This window comes from Cupressus sempervirens, chromosome 10 (genome assembly GCF_028749045.1).
Source record: "Cupressus sempervirens isolate cs-2001-9-10 chromosome 10, ASM2874904v1, whole genome shotgun sequence".
In the NCBI taxonomy this organism is placed as follows: Eukaryota; Viridiplantae; Streptophyta; class Pinopsida; order Cupressales; family Cupressaceae; genus Cupressus; species Cupressus sempervirens.
This window is the reverse complement of record NC_143127.1, coordinates 899,431,729-899,446,640: the sequence shown is the minus strand read 5'-3', so window position 1 is coordinate 899,446,640 and position 14,912 is coordinate 899,431,729.

Genomic DNA, 14,912 nt, shown 5'->3' with positions numbered 1-14,912 from the left:
GTCTGTTATTAGTGACATAGACTTATTTAGATTCTATATAGCTACCAAGCTCACTGAGAAATTTATAGTGTTTGTCATGAAATTTAGTTTCTATCGAGTCTTTTGGACTAATCCCAGTGGTTACTAAGCAGATTCAGTCAGTATGAAGTCCAGTAGTTCAAACCAAGCATTTCAGTATACACTGAGTTTGTCAGTGGTTACCAAGAACTGCAGTGTCTACTGAGTTTTTAGTTCATGTGATGCAAATTCAATGTTAACCAAGATACTTTATGCTAATGAAGTGATTCAGTGTTTGTCGAGTCGCACAATATCTATTGAGTCACTAGTGTAGACCAAGTTCAAGACTACTTGAAAGTGATTAGTATGGATCAAACTTCTACATCTACCGAGTGCATGGTGATCATGCCAAGCATTGATAGTGGATTCCAAGTATCAGAACCTCACCAAGTAAGTCTTCAGAACTCGAGTATCTTCATATGGGCCAACTTTTCTAATATGTGTTAAGTTTTATCATGGCCGACTTTGTAATTTTTTAATTTGGATTGGTATATATGTAATGTATTGTATCATATATGAGAAAAGAAGGAATGCAATTGTGTAAGCATATTTATTGTAATGTGGATGCCAAAAGTTCAAGTTATGAATGCAGTAGATAAAGAGCGAATTGTGAAGGCCATATTAATATAAGGAGTAGCAGAGACATATCCATCATAGAAAGGTGATCAGTACACTAAGGAATCTCTATCATCAAACTTAGTTTCAAATCAGAGATCTACTATGTCATCCTAACAGGGAAACTAGTAAAAATCTTTTAACAAGGTAGATGTAACAATCTTTCATAAATCTCTTTACCAAGTGCGTACTTCATTGTATGTTTGTAAATCCTCTCACAAGGTGGACCTAGTAGTCGTATTTGCTCCTAATAGGGCAAATCATTAGAAGTGATCAATGTAAGCCTTAATAGGCCAACTTTATGCTACAGTACTAAAGTTTGTGGGTATCATCCCCATCCCAGTTTTACTTTCTATTTAGAAGGTTTCTAGGTCACCCAATCTTTGTGTTCAAGTGTTATGTATGCTTTCATATTTTTATTTTCTCATGCATACAATTAGATCAGATGTGATGAATTAAGTGCTAATTAATTTATTGGATTAAGAATTGAAATTGGTAAAGTTTTAGAAGTTACTAATTCACCCCTCCCCTCTTAGTAACTTAGCATAGTCTTGAATATTTCCAAAAATGAGTTCCAATAAGGTAGAAAGGAATCCATGTATCAATATTTAATTGGCCTGACTGCTAGATCAAAGAGTTGAAGTTGAATCAAAGTGCAAATTGTATCCTAATTATCAAATTTTTGTGAATCAATGACCCTATTTAAAATTTAAAAAGTATGCCACTGTGTTTTCTATAACACACTTATGGGAATTAAAAGCTTCTCATGTGGCTTGATATTAATATTACAATAGAGAAAACCAAAAATTTCATTCTACGAAGAGTTTTTTGAGAAATTGGAGTGTGGTATCTATGAAAATTGTTAATGTGTTGTGTTGAATCATAAGTTTTTCTAGATCAACAATCTACTATAGCGACCATAGACGAATTGAAGAAACCAAGTGTGAGCATAAAAGTGTCACACTTCTATAAACCATTATTCTTGAGATCCCATGGAAGAGGGAGTCTCAAGAGCTAGCTTATATCTCTCTATCTATGATGTGTAAAGGCTATGAGATGGTGGCTCTCAAATGAACCAAACTATGCAACCCTTGCAAGGTGCACCATGGAACAAGAGATTCAAAGAGTAGAGGCAAGAGTGCCAATATGGAAGAATCTAGAATAAAATGCAATGCAAATGCAAGCTATTCTAAATGAAATACAAGCTAACAAAGAGAACTAAGCTAAAGCATAAATGAAACTAAGCTAAAAATTATGCCATAATGTAAGTAGAATGAAAGCTAAGCTAAAACAAAAAAATGCAAGAATGCTCCATGTCTCCAAAATCACCAAGAAAACTTGTAGCATAACAATAGAATGAGAGACTAAGATTTTTTGAATGAAAAGAGATCCCTCCCTTTTAAAGAAAAATAGATGGTAGAGATTAAGAGGCGAGATGAATGTAATAAAGGGTGGAGTTTGAAAGTTGGAGTGATCCATGTGCACAAGCATCTCAACCAATCACAATTAATGGTTGATTTTTGAGAGGGTTTGATATATGTGGAGGAGAATTAAAGTTATTTTAAAAGTAGAAGATTCCTATCACATAGAAAAATTTGCATTTATGTGTAGACAAAAATGCCTTTTCTTTTATCTATAAAATAGGAATAATGCTTTATGTGTGCACACTTAGGATAAGAGATGAGTGGGGAATTTTATTTAATTAAAAGGGGGACATATTCTTTTAATTAAATATGAACTTGGGATAAAGTGGTCATATGATACGTTATAATCGAATAAATAGATTTTTAAGGGTTTGATCAAAATAGCCATTAGATAAATTATGGAAAAATGCTAGAAAGGGTGCTCATAGTCTAGATGACCATTTTTAGTTGATTACACCAAGTAGGTATTTTTCTCTACTTGTAAGTAAATTTTGCTATCCTGTGATTGTTATTCATAATGCCTCAAAAGAAATTTGTTGTTAAGATTAAAACATAGGCATAAATAACAATTGCATGCAAATACAACCAATATCAGAAAATAATTGATCACACAGAAAAGAACACAAGACATGGAGATTTAACGTGGTTCACCCAATCAGTCACCACAATCTAACAGGTTTCTCTAGGTAGAAATATTATTCTAATAGAAATATTCATGACAATTTCTTGGAGAAATTAAATGAATCCACTAATGATGCCACACAAATTAAAAAGTTAATCCCTCTAAACCCTAGGTTAAAAGTAGTAGATGGTCTATATGATAGGGGGAATTGGACCCAAGATGTGGTGACATCTAAGATTGGGTTACAATTGTTCAAGAAGTGGTTCTCTAGAAGAAAATTATTTGTTCCTCATGCAAACATTTGGAATTTTGACCTGGGAATGCTAGTAGTCCCAAGAGTTTTTATTGATTCAAACCTCCTTACTGCTGTAGCCAAAAATTATGATCCTATAACCTAACTGGTAAGAGAAATAAATGGGGAATGCTTGATAAAAATCATTTTTGAAGAAATCTGAGGAGTTTTTGGAATGGATCACAATTCAAAATATTATGAGGTTATTGATTTTCAAGGTTTAGAAAATGAGTACTTATCCTATAGGGATCATATCAGATAAGGGGAATTGAGGAGACACATGGCATTAATTGGGAATTTAACATTGGTTACAATTTCTATGGAAGAACCTTTTAAGAAGCAATTATTTAATTCTTGTGCTATAGATATATACATGTCTCTATGTAAGGTTTTTGGTGAAGATGAGTAAGATTTTATGCCCATAAATTTTAAGTGTATTATGGTTCAAATTTTATCCTTTGGAGTTGATGTCATTTTTTATTTTGCATCTTTTCTGGTTGAAGAAATCCATGTTGGTTTGATAAATATTGCTAAAGGAAAATTTGAGAAATTTTTTGGTTTCTATTCTATGTTGATGCATATGTGTCTATTCAAAGGAGTTCAAGTTTTTGAGAAGGAAATGGAATTAACAAGAGAGCATGGTGGGGAGCCTCTACTAGTCTAATAATGGAGTGCAGATATGACTTGGGATGCAAAAGAGGCAAGTTTTGTGAGATTTGATAGATTTTTTACATCCAAATTGAGGACCCTATTATTAAAAGATACTCCTAGGATACCTAAAGTACTAATGGATTTCATTAGACCTATGGATTGCCCTAATAATTTGGAAGTCTCCCATAATTGGGTAGACATTATTCCATATCTAGTGTCTACTATCTTTAGAGTATATGAATTCTAGGGAACCCCACTTGTGCTAACCTACCAAGTACCTCTTAAGGTAGGGATAGCTGAAATTCTATGGAAGATAGGTGGGTTGGAAGAGGCAGAGTTAACTGGTTGATCAAGGGGTTCCATTTTCCCATCTTGCACTATGGCTTATCAGTTTATAATTACAAAGGATATATAGAATTTTCTGTATAAAGTTTTAAACCCATATAAAATGGTAGTCTCCTATCCTAGGTTCAATGATAGTAAGGGATTATTTGAAGTTTTTAGACAAATGGATAAGGCCAAGGCTCACCAGCATGAATTCTATTCGCTAGATGATATAATAAGAAATAAATTCTCCCTCCAAGAACAAGAAATAACGAAAGAAAAGTGGAGAGTTTATTCTAGGTTTTTGGAATTCATTAATTATTTTGAGAAGGAATATAGTCCATTGAAATATTCCAAGACATTAGCTAACAAGGTGACAAAGTTAATGATAACTTTTCCAAAAACTATGGACACCACGAATGAAAATAAATCCCTCCTAATTATTGCCTATCTTGATAGAGAAAGGGAGGCAATGAAGATATTATCTTTCACTCCTATAGTAGGTTTAGGACAATTGGTCATTCAAAAGAAACCTAGTTACAACATAATCAGAACTACGGAGCTGATTAATGCCAAGGGGGAGGAAAAGATTAGATCAACTAGTAACATTTTAACAAGAGGAATTCAACTAGAAGAAAGGCCTATAGAGACAATGCCTAAGAGGCAAATAATAGAAGAGAATCATGTGTCACAAGGGGAAGATTACACACCATCCCAATCTCCCCTATGTGTAGAAGAAGAATAGAGAAAATTTAATAGCTTGAATCTTAGAGTGGAATGTTCATCACCACTTTAGTATTGGAAGAAGGAAATCTAATAGAACCCCCCATGCCTAGCCTAGAATTGACTGTGGCTAATTTCAAAGGAAAGGAGCTAGATCCTGTAATAGAATAGGCTAGCCATGAATTCTTATCTCATGAGAGTTTTATAAAGTCAAGTGGCTTTTGCATGGAGAATAAATATTGAAAAGTTTGAGGAAAGATGCAATAAAAGAAAGTTGAGAAGCTAGACAAAGAAGATTTAGTCATACAAGATGAGATCAAGGAAGAGATGATGCAAGAATTCAATAATGTGACTCTTGAAGAGTGAAGAAAAATGATCAGATCAACTAGAGTTTTACTTCTTCCAAATTCAGACATTGCAAATGTGATGGTGTTTAATACTATTACAAAGAAGTTGAGCACTAAGGAGAAAAAGAAAAGGGTAATTAGTGGTGCTAAATATAGTGAAAACCATGCTTCCTTAGTTATTTGGTCCTTAAAAAGAGAATCTAGAGCTAGCTATTTTCGAACTAATGATTCTAAATTAATCAGGAACTTGACTAATACTCCAAACAAAGAGGTAGCAAAACTAAATGTTGAAACGACCACTCTTTTCTTAGCCACTGCTAGGAAAGAGAAAAGGTTTATATAAGAGCTATAGGAGAAATATGAACAAGTCCTAGATGCCTACAATAAGGAATTCCAAATGAGGATTAGCCTTGAAAACAAAATGCAAGGGCATAAAGGACAATCTAGCAAGCTCAAAATATCTCCTCCTTCTCTCCCAGGACCACCTTCAACACAATTCCAATTGTAGAAATCCCAATTTCTCCTCAAGAGCCAAAAATGTATAACGCTAAGGAACTTGAAAGAAGAAAAAGCAAAACTATGGTCACTACATGTGGAACTGGATGTTAAACATGAAAATAGGGTGAGAGATACAATATTGTATATAGTTGACAGGGCAGGTTGGCCTTCATTTTATTTAGAACTATCAAAATCAATAGAAATATGGAATAAATTAAATTATAACAAGGCAATCTTAAGGAAAATTTTGAACAAATGGATCACTATGAAAATTGATGTTACAACCCTATGTTCCTCATTCATTAGTCATTCTAGAGATCTAATAGAGAGAACATTTCATTAGACTAATGACCTCTTTGATTTTGATCACAAGAGGATTGTGTTGCAAAAGAGAATTAACTACTTTTTGAAATACCTTGGTAGCATAGGTAGATTGAAAGATAAATAAGAATGGGCCAAAGAATTAAATGAGTTGATGAGTATTAGGCTAAATAAAGTAGTGATTAAGAAAGATTATATTTGGTTTGCCAAGACAATTGGGGAAATTATGCAGGTGTAAATTTTCTTTGATTCTTTCAAGAATGATTTTATTGAGATAAAGAAAATGAGAGACATTTTGAAAAGAGAATGAGAGATTTTAAGCTTCAACTTCCTAGATGACACACTTTTTAATAGGTGCATGGCAGAATATTTCTCAGCAAATCAATTGTTACCAAAAGAGGTTGAAGAAATATATGTGGACTAGGATGAGTTACAAATAATTGGTGCACCAGTTCAAATAGAAGAAAGAAAAAGGGAGCAACCAGCTATTATAGTTGGTATGGCTACTCAAACTAGTGATGTGGTACAAGAACAACCAATTACAATAGTGGATGTGGCTACTCAAATTGATGATCTAGAAGAAGAGAAACCAATTTTAGTCAATATCTAGATATTAGAGCATGACACATCACGTGAAAGCCAAGTGGTCCCACATCTGGAAGAGAAACAAATGCAACAAGGCCAATCATCAGACACAATGGATCAACAAGAAGTTGCTACAAGAGAACTAGCCCCACCACAAGAAAATCAATGAGAAGGCCATTCTATTACAAAGAGGCAAACAAACCCCAAATTTTGTATTTTTGTGATAGTGATAGTTTTAGTCCTATTTTGTAAATCTTTTTGTGCTAGGGACAACTATCATTTTCCATCTATACCTAAAATTTGTTGCAACTCATGCTATATAAGTGAGTTCCCAAGGCTAGAGGAAGGTCCAAAGTTTGTATAATTTCTAGTGTTATGCTATTTTTCCAATCAATCCAATTAGTCTTTGTGTCAATTTTGTGATGTTTTCAATTGTGTAATTGTAAGAATACAAATGGATCTTGAATAACAATTATGTCATATCTTGAGTTAGTCCTGAGTTTATATCGGCAATGTATTAGTTTCAAAGAATATTAATACAAGGAGGAAATTCTACAATATCTATGTCTCTAAATTCTGCAATATAAGAGAATGTTGAGATTTTTTCTCTTACTAAAATGATTATCTAGGAAACATTTGTTGTTTTCTCCTATCTTATTACCACCATTATTTCTTAGTCCAGTACCTTGGAATTCTTGTCACTATAGAACCTTTTTTCCTTTTTGTAGCTTTATGGGTTGGCAATTTACTCATGATTTTGTGGTATTTAGTTTAACAACTTTATATCACTAATCAAGGTAGTTTTCCCCTCATGTGTTTTAGTGGGCATTCTCTCTATAATTTTCTTGTAATGGACATGCCAATTAAACTTTGTAGCCTATCTCCATTTTTCATATGCTGGTTATTTTAGGATCGAATGAGCTAGGTTCATGTAATTTAATGGAACAAGGATAGGTTGTATATCAATTTATCTTTTCTTTTAACTCATGGAATTAACTAAATGCTCCAATATATGTAGGGTTTCTACAAATATGAAAGGGATATCATAAGAATGTGGTTTAGGGTTAACTATTGATATTTTGATTGCAAGGCAATTAAATCGGTCAGGTTTTTCTAGTGAGACTCTCTGTACCAATGGATAAGGCATTGATCATCAATTCAAATGCAAATTGAAAGGTTCATGTGGTTGCACAAAGCACATTTAAAATCAAATCAATTTTTCTTTTCTATAATGAAGAATCAACTTCTAGCCATCACTTATTTGTAATATTTTTTGTCTGATTTATAGTTAGCTATTGTAATCAAGGAGTCATTACAAATCTAAGAAGAATTATTGACCATTTTCTACTATAGGGAATATATATGAAGTAAAGAGTGTGAGTGAAGGAATTATAGAGTATAATATCAAATAACTAATCATTTTCATCCCTAACGTTTGATAGCCCTCATTTTTACTTTGCCAATTGTCTAAAAATTTTAAGGTGATTACCTTGATTTGTATTATGCAATTAAGGTTTGTTATACAATTGTTGTCCTTTTTCTAGAAAACCCTAGCTTGATGTTGATTAAAAATTTTAAGTGTAAGGCCCTATGACCAAGTATGTTCACATGGTTGGGGCATATTTATAGACTGCATCACTTTATGCTACAACCTTGTGAAGAGGCTAAGTTTACCTTTGTTTATTGAGTCGTGAGGATGAGTAGGAGATAAAATGTTTTAATTATGAAGATGTGACCAAGTCAAATCAATTGGGATATTCTTCAGTCACAATAGTTCAATAATCATGTGCAAAGTGATATGTGACCTAGTGAAGACAACTATGAGATTCAATATAGTATGTGTTCTCTTGGTTGTGTTGTTAATATGGGTACATAATAAAAAGGCTACTACCTAGTGAAGTAGCTAATGGGACTTCAATTATGTGGTCACTTGATTGAAAAGAGTATAAAGAATGTTGGTAACAACTTTGTGAAACTTTGTTCATATGGTCAAGACCTCAAAGGAAAAGGACTTTAAATTGACAGCGACTAGGTGAAAATGGGGTAAGGGCATGCAAAAAACCTTTTTTCACATGGATGCAAGAGTTACCAGATGGTTAATAAATTTGACTACAAAGGAATGACTAAGTTAAAACTGTCAGTGTTACTATACAATCACAAAATCACAACTTTTAGGTGATCATAAGCTAGTAGGGTTGTGATTTGGCAAAGATAGTTGAAATATTCTTGTTTGCATGGTCACATGATTAAGATGAGTAAGAAATATTTTGACCGCACTGACACAAAAAGCTAGATTGTAGGAAGAATATAGTGAGTCATGCTATGGTGATGTTAGAGACATGCCACTTGGGATAAGATGTGAAGCATTGACTGGGATAAGGGACTATGAAGGATCCTTTGCTCCACAATTACGAGGTCAAGTTGTTAGAAGATTTGAAGAGCCATGACTTTGCAAAGTCTTGACTAGTTTGTAAATAAGCGATGATCACAAGGTCATAGCAAGAAAAGTTCAAGAGAGAGAAATTTTTGTGAAGCTGTGACTTTGAGAAGGTTAAAGGGAGTCACATGGTTGTAAAAGTAAGTGCTAATGTTAAGAAGAACTAGAGACCATGTGATTGCATTTATTAAAAGGTTCAGTTTGTTTGAGTAATCAGTCGAACAACTAAGCATACAAACAATGAAGTAAGTAATGAAGCAATGACAAAAGGTTTGAAGTTGTGATCGCTAGGTCATTGGTTTTAAAGGACAAGGAAAGAAAGTGAATACAAAATGATGATAAAAAGGGTTTGTTAGGTCACAAGCATGTATTTCAAAGTAGAAAATGACTGTTAAGAGTCTCATCATGATTGAAATGTAATATCCTATCAAAAGATGCTTAAAGAGATTTGAAGAGCTCATAATACAAGTCATTTTTGACACTTTTATAGTTTTTGAGAATTCTTATATGCATTGACATAAAGGCACATAAATTCTTCTTTTCTACTCAGTCTATACTTAATGAATACAATGATTTTCTAAGTTACAAGTATTTGTATACCAGAGATAGAAGTGTGATAGCTAAGAATTTTCAAAGTTTTTAAAGACATTAAGTTTTCTCAGAATTAATATTGACAACAATTTTTTTGAGGAATTGATTACAAAATCATGGAACAGGAAGAAGGAAAGATCATAGCACAAGTTGATGTAGAAGAGTCTTCACAAGCCACTAAATAGGCCAAACAAAAGTTGGAAACTCTATACGGAGAGGAATGGATATACTTTCTTCCTAGATCTTCACATGCTCAAAACTTGAGTTCCCATATATTTAGGGATACATATTCTTTCTATAGAGATGCCATTGTACTTAATACTAATGAAAATGAGCTTTTTGGTATTTTTATCATAATAGGTTTGAAAAATCACCAATTTGCAACTTGTGGATCATAAACATGGAAAAAGTGATTATGCCAAAAGTAATAATTCATATGTATCTATTGAAGGCATTGACAAAATCCTACAATCCTACAACCAAAGTATTCCATCGAAAGGATATGAGTATGCTATGCAGACTAGACATGGAGACTTTGATTGAGGTCTTTAACCTAGGAGGACCTATGATGAAGGCAATTGAGAAGGAGAAGATGAATGAAGCATTAAAAAAATCCAAGATTTTATTTATTGGAAGAGTGATGAAGACACACATTCCCAAATTAAAACTAGAAAAGGGTGAAATTCCAAAGAAAGTAGGAGACTTTATGCCACTTGATTTTTTCGACAAGTATTTCAAGTATACCATTTTTGGCATACATAAGGTGGTAGGAGTTCATGGTATCATGAATGACCCAAGGTACATATATATCATGGATTTGGACATCCAAGATCCAAATCATAATGTTGGATATGATTTTGTGGAATATATCATCAACAAGATGCATGATGACATCGCAGTGGCTTAGAATGGAGAATTGGAAAACTTTAGGTTTCTCCACTATTAACTATTAATGTATATTACTCTTTTTAAGAATATAGGGCATATTAGTGTAGACTTTATCAAATCCATTGAGGAGAACGAAGAAACCCTACCTATGTAGATGTGGACTTGCTTCTAGAAAAGGTTTTATCCCTATGCTAGTGTTGTTTCTTTTTACAATGACTTTGTTTTTCCTATTACAAACATGTTAGTGGATTTAACTGAAAGAGTACCTAGAGGGGTAAGAATTTTAATTAGACCATTTTCTTACCCAAATGGGGATAGAGTAATGAGCCATGATTAGGCTAGTTTGTTCCTTTTTTATTTATTTTTAATTATAAGGGTTTTTGGATGTTAAGAGCCTTTAACCTTTCGAGTAAGTGGTTTGGGGTCATGTCAAGCACCTTGAATGGGTCTTTGCATGGATTGGGTTGTTTTTCACTTGTTTTACTTCTCTCTCTATTTCCAACCTATTTCTGACAAGCTACACTATGAAACTAAGGACTTTTTCCTATGGGTCAAGGTTGACCTTGACCCTAACCTAGGTCAAGGATGACCTTGACCTTAACTGCAAGTCCCATTTTTCAATTTCTAGAAGTTTGGGATCTCAGGCTTTAGAAAGTTTCTTCTCCCACTTCTAGGTTGGCTATTTCAACTTTTGGAATGGTAGACTCTTAAATTACATTTGATTTAGGTCCATTCCTAGGGGTTAATTTTAAATGAGATTTAATGCTCCTATGCCAACCTTCTCTAGGATTTTGTGCTCTAGGTCTCTATATAAGGAAGCCTTAATCCCTCATTTTGACATTAAATAATTATCTAAGTGAATCTACTATTTGATTATTATGTGAGCTTCCACCTACATGAAGTTAATATTTACAAGTATTCATGCATCCAATTCATCAGGGAGGTCCATTGTTAGCCATTAAAGGATTCAATCTCTATGGAGCCAACTTGTTGAAGATTTCTCCATCCATATTCATCAAAGTCTTCTTCTATGAAAAGATAAATTCAAGATTGGTGTTAAAGATCTAATGTCATTGATTTGAGACATGCTACATACATTCCTACATAAATTTATACATACATTCGAAGCATCTGTACTTGTGGATTCAAGGATTCAAATCCTCCACAAGGATTTCCACATAAGCAAGGTGAATAGTTCCATTTTCTTTATTTATGCATATATTTTTTCAATTATATTTCAAGGTTAATTCCAAACTAGGGTTTAACTGAAGAAAACCCCCATCCAATAAACATTCCATTTTTCTTGTACATGCAGGTTTGGAACAATGAATTGGAGAGAATATTTGGATACCCTTTTTGTCAAACTTTTGAGATCTATGAACATACATTTCCCCAAAGAAATGTAGTTCAAGGTCAATTTTTCAGGGTATAATTGTGCCTTGAGGTAAGATTGTGCCTTGCCAATAGGGTCAAGGTCGACCTCCCTTCAAAAAGCTAAAATATTTTTGGGTTTTCTCTATCTCAAGATTTCTAGTCCATGAACAAGTTACAAAATTTTTCGAAACTATACATAGACATCAGAAATCAACATTTTCCAAATTCAAGGTGAGTAATTATCTTTGATATATTTTAGGATTTAAGAACTTACCCCCTCATAATAGAAAGACACTATTGATCCTCTTTTCTCCCATTCTCCATCACTTGATCCATTTCTACATTGAACACTATCTTGTGCTTAACCAATTTGGATAATTCCTTTTGGAAATTAGGGTTGAGAAGAGGGTTTCCATTTTCTTTCTATTCAAAAGGTTAGTTCATGTAGAGTTCTTTTGGAAACTACTTATGATGAATAAAGAATACCTAGGTCCTACTTTGAATAGAGGCTCTTTTGTAGCTAGAAATACAAAGATAGGGGATACTGTGATAGGAAAAGATGCCATAGAAGAGATAGATGTATGCATGGAAGAGTTCAAGCTTACCTCAGCCCTTTCTAGGACCTATGATCCAAATGATTTGGTGAGTCATACTCTTAAATAGATGAGAAAATATACCCTTCCTAAATGCAAGCCCAATTGGGAGGAAGAATGTATAATGAATTATTTAGATAAAGAGATCTGTAGGGATAGAACCCTGAAATGAAGGAAGATAATGAAAATAGAAGAAGTCATGAAGGAATTAGATCAATAATTCTAGGTTTTCTATCATGATTTAGCATACTTGGATAGATATAAAAGGTGCCTTGACAATTTTGATCAAATAATGGCACAAATGCTTGCTAAAATCAAAGACAAGGCAGAGCCTCAATCCCCTTAGTAGGAGGATGCCATCATTATAGAAGTTGATGATGATTAGCTAGAGAGCTCTTCATGGAATCAATGGAGGAAAAATAAAAGATGATTGAGATCCCTAATAAATTTAGGGACAGGGGGTACAAATTTTTCCTAGGGGGTACAAATTTTTTGATACAATAAGGCACAACATTTTGTTAAAACTAAGTTATAGATTCAAATGTTGGATAAGAGAATAATTTAGCCTTAGGAATTCATGAAGGATGATCAATTCATAAACTTAGATTAATTCAAGTCATTCCTATACAAGGTTAAGGAAAATGATTTTACCTTACAACTCCAACCAAGAGACTCCCCAAAGAAGACTATTACACTAGTGCAAGGGTTGCAAGAATATGATCCAAATAGTGAGAGTCTCATTGTGGAAGAAGCTAGGCCACTAGTGATGAGAAGTGGGATGCTAATTTTTCCAGGTTGGGAACTCAATTCATCTTTTATGCTAGATCAAATAAAAAGATAGGGAAAGTTAGTCTCTTTTGAAGAGAAAAATAATACTGGTGAGCTAGAGGGGTCTGGTTTCAACATTGATAGTAAAACAATGGTAATATGGAGCATGGATCCTAAGGAAAACAAGCCAATGCTAATGGAAATAAAGGAATCACCCTAAGGAAATGTTATATTATATAATGCTACTACTGTATCAAATGACCAGATACATAACCTAAAGAACACAACATCACTCATGGGGAAGAGCAAGATGGATACATTGGAGGAGTAGTTGTCAGCATTGCTCTCCTAAGGCTCTGGTGGTTAGCACCACTTTGCCTCACCTCTTCAGAGGTCTAATTCAGGGTGGTCCCCAATGGCTCCTCCTACTCCTACTACCAGTTGGCCCTCTGTGCATTTAGACCCCAAGTGAGTGTTTCCTTAGCTAAATTTAGCCATTTCTCCTCCTAGGCCTAAGGTAAAGAAGAAGATGATGCTACTGATGTTGATGGATGGGCTCCTCTTGAGCCATCTGCCCACCCACCCCCAGGTGGGGATCTAATGACAAGGATCCTCCTCCCTCAGTTGGCACTACACTAGCAGCTTGAGGCTCTTTTTTTTAATGAATAGTTGATCATGTTTCCCTTGGCCCCTTTATATTAAACTTTATTATATTTTTTTAATATAAGGAAGGGACTAGTCATAAAAAAAAATTAAATACTTAGACAATTTTTAGATTACCAAACACTAAGTATCTTTATTTTCAAGGTTTCTTGTGAACATGTACATTATGTATTTCCATAAATGACAAAAATTACATATCACTATTAGCTGATTGTTAACAATTTCCCCCTTTGGCATTGATGACAACAAAATAGGGAAAATTGGCTAAGTGATAAAAACAAACAACATAAAAACAAATAACACCTTACATATCATCTATTATAAGTTGTTCATCTTTACATATGCTCCCCCTTACAATATACTTCACATTGTATCTCTCCCCTTTACTACTTTCCAATTTTCTAAAACTATTACTCCCCCTTTGACATCAATGACAAAGGTCAAAATGTCAAGATTTGTCCAAAAATGTTGTCTTTCCTTATACTAATATGATCTTCATGCAATCATCAAAATTTTCCTTTAGACCATCCATACCCTTGGTCCGTGTTTCCTTGGTAGACTCAGCTGAGGTGTGAATTGCACATAAAGCATATGATGCAATCTCAATTGCATTTAGATCTAAATACAAAACATTGGAATATGTGTCCTTGGCCTTGACACATTCCTCTAATTACTTCTCAACAAAAGATAATTGCATAGGAATGGCTTCTCTGAAATTAGATATCCTCTTCAAAATATGTTCTTTCTGAAGTTTCAATTTCTTGATGTCACTATGAATACTAGATACTTGATCTTTAAAATCATCTACTTTGCAAGATGGATGTTGGATCTAGTTGGATAAAGCCTCTAGCTCACTCATCTTCATCGCTATCTAGCTATCAATGTCTTTAGTCAATTTGTATGATAAGGTACACTTAACATACAAATTTTTCCCATCTTGTTGGCATTTTCAAAGTTATTTTATACAAGTATCAAGATTAACTAGGCCATTCTTGATATTTGGATAGATGGTGCTACAAAAGTTAGCATCATTGGAAATCTATGCCTTTGCCTCTATAACATTCAAGAAATTGGTAAAATATGCATTGAATAATTTTAGCACTGCTTGTGGTCTCTATTTAGGATCTAGTTATGTGTGT